This window comes from Denticeps clupeoides, chromosome 2 (assembly GCF_900700375.1).
Source record: "Denticeps clupeoides chromosome 2, fDenClu1.1, whole genome shotgun sequence".
NCBI classification, from domain to species: Eukaryota; Metazoa; Chordata; class Actinopteri; order Clupeiformes; family Denticipitidae; genus Denticeps; species Denticeps clupeoides.
In genome coordinates this window covers 12556813-12559573 of record NC_041708.1, presented here as the reverse complement: position 1 = coordinate 12559573, position 2761 = coordinate 12556813, and positions in this window count along the sequence as shown.

The following is a 2761-nucleotide window of genomic DNA, read 5'->3' as shown; positions in this document are numbered from 1 at the left end:
CAGTTCTTTGGTTGACACGCCATGACTGGAATGTAGTCTTTGAGAGGGTTCCCACCCCCTTGCTGCTGGCGGGGGGTTTGGGATGCTGGCAGGTGATGTCCTGAGCACTGGGCTCTCCTCCCTTTTGCTGCTGGTTAGGGGAAACTCTGTGGGGTGCATCTCTCTTTCAGGGTCACCTTGCAGTCTGTATGAGTGTTTGAGCTCTCTGCGAACTGTGTCAAGTTCATCTTTCAGATAGTCTCTTTGTTGGGACAGAGTACTGACCTCGGCCCGGGCAGTTTGCAGGTGGCCCTCACAGGCCCTTGCCCAGGCTTCTCTTTCTTTAAGTTCAGTCACTGCTCTCATCAGGAGGGTCTTAGCCTCGTTGAGTTCTTCCCTCAGCTCTTCTCTGGCGTCCTTTTCCTGCTCTTCCCGGTGTGCTGTATCTGCACGGAGATCAGTCAAGGCATTCTGGAGTCTCTCCAATTCCTCCTGTAGCTCTGGGTGCTGTTTGTGTGCTGTCCTGTCCTGAGTCTCCAGTTGCTCCAGTTGTCTTCGAACGAGCGTCAGATTCCTCTGTGCTCTCTCATCCTGAAGCTTTAGTGCTGCAGTCCGCCGTTCCTGGTGGTGGATTGTTGCTTCACTCAGCTTTGCCTGGCCGAGGAGGTTGTGAGCCAGTGACGCGGTGATCTTGGCCAGCTCCTTGTGGCTGTAGTCCTGCGTCGGATCGCGGGCCATCAAGATGCTCAGGTTGTCGTCAATCTGCTCTTGGCTCAGGTTCTGCAGGTCCCCGGTGGGTTCAGGAAGAAGATTGCTAGTCAGGGCGTTCAGCCAGACTTCTAGACGATCCCAGTGGGCCTCAGGGCTCGATGATCGAGACATGTTGGCTTGCTTAAAAAGGGGTGAGAGAGAGAGAGAAAAGGGGGGGGGACAGCACAAAACAAAACCAATGCAAGTCCTACCAGTGTTAGCGACTGTGCCTATAGTACTTAGATTTGACCGCGTGACAGTCTTAAGACTTTGACAGCTTGGGTCGTCAATCTATTACTCAGCCTTCCCTGATGATTCTCAAAGGTTTGGTAAACAAACAGAAACCAGGTGAAGACAAACAAACAAATACGCCAAACACAGAGGAGAGGTATAGGATTGAGGGGGAGCACTACCTATGAGTAAACACACAGGTGTAGAATATAGAAATCGATTCTAAATTTAAATTCAAACACTGTTTTAGACTAAATTTAAATAAATCTAAACAGGAGAGGGAGAGGCTTGACTCAGTAATAACAAGAATCAAGTTAAGAGGCAAAGAGTCAGACTAAGCCTTTCAGATAAACTGGCAGGCTTAGGCCAACCAACCAAGAAAACCCACCTACTGAGACCGGCCACAAGGTGGCGTGGGTGAGCCCCAAGGGTTAGAACAGAGGGGGTGGAGTTGGAATTTAGGAGTGTTAGACAGGGTGTGGCAGGATTCCTTCGCTGCCTTTCACACACTAACAATTAAAAACAGGAATTCTTCGCTGCTTTAAAACAAATGCAATTTAGCTGCACCAAAAGGGGTGTGTGGCAGGATTCCTTCGCTGCCTGTTACACACTAAAAATTAAAAACGGGATTTCTTCGCCGTTTTTACACAAATGCAGTTAGTTGCACAGCAATGTGTGGGCAGGATTTCTTCGCCGCCTCTTACACACTAACAATTAAAAACAGGGTTCCTTAGCTGTTTCTACACATATGCATTTAGGGCTCTCATTTACGAATAAGGCCTATAAAAAGATGACAAGAGGAACGTCGCTCAAATCAATCTTTATCGCGATGAAGGAAGATTTCTTCGTTCCAACAGGCGATCTGATAATATTAAAATGTACAGCAAAGAGATTTCTTCGTCTTTACAGCACAATTTTAATATTATGAACTAATGGCTGTGTACTTTAACAGACAATGGCTGTTGAAATACACATATGGAGGTGGTCTTGAACCAACCAATCACGAGAGTGAGTCTTGCCTCACTTTAAGCTTGCATAAAAACACAAAAAGATTGTTACTGAGTTTGCTCACAAAATAAGTTTGAACGTGCCCGCATTCTCCACCATTAAATGTAACGAATTAGCTCAAGAGGAAATATCTAGAATTAATTATAACTGGTTATAATTAATAATAGACATTTAGACTAGATTTGGGGATAAGCTGTAGCAGAATTAATGTTACAATTACTTGATCTGTCCGTTCACGGAGCAGATAAATTAATTATCCATCAATTCTGGGAACGATCATCCCCCCTTTTGGCCAGGAAAGGTAGCTTTCCTGACTCTGCGTGCTAGCAGTAACTTAGCATGTAGCTTAAAAGGTCAACGTTCAGTGACTCAGCTGTGAGCAGCACACAGAAACAAACGATTGTGAATTTAAAGATTTTAATAAACACGGCTATAGCTAACATACAACAATTAGACAAACATATACATACAGGGTAAAGGAAAGTGATGAAAAGAGAATGGCAGTATTACACATCAATTAACCACAGCCTAATGAGAATCGTCAGAGAATTCTTAAGTTCACCTTAAAAAGGGGTTTACACGTGCATCTAAATAGTTACTTGCATTGGTCCTTGTTTCATGTAAGGGAGTCCTGATGCGGTAGGGTCACGATCCTCGATCCTTAGGTCTGGCGCTGGAAGTTCTTCTTGAAGGTAAATTTTGCCAAAAGAGTCAAAGTGTTGAAAGAGGTGTCTCGGAAGGAAGAAGAGAAAATCTGAGCATTCGTGCCTGTGTGACGCTCCTTTTTGAATGT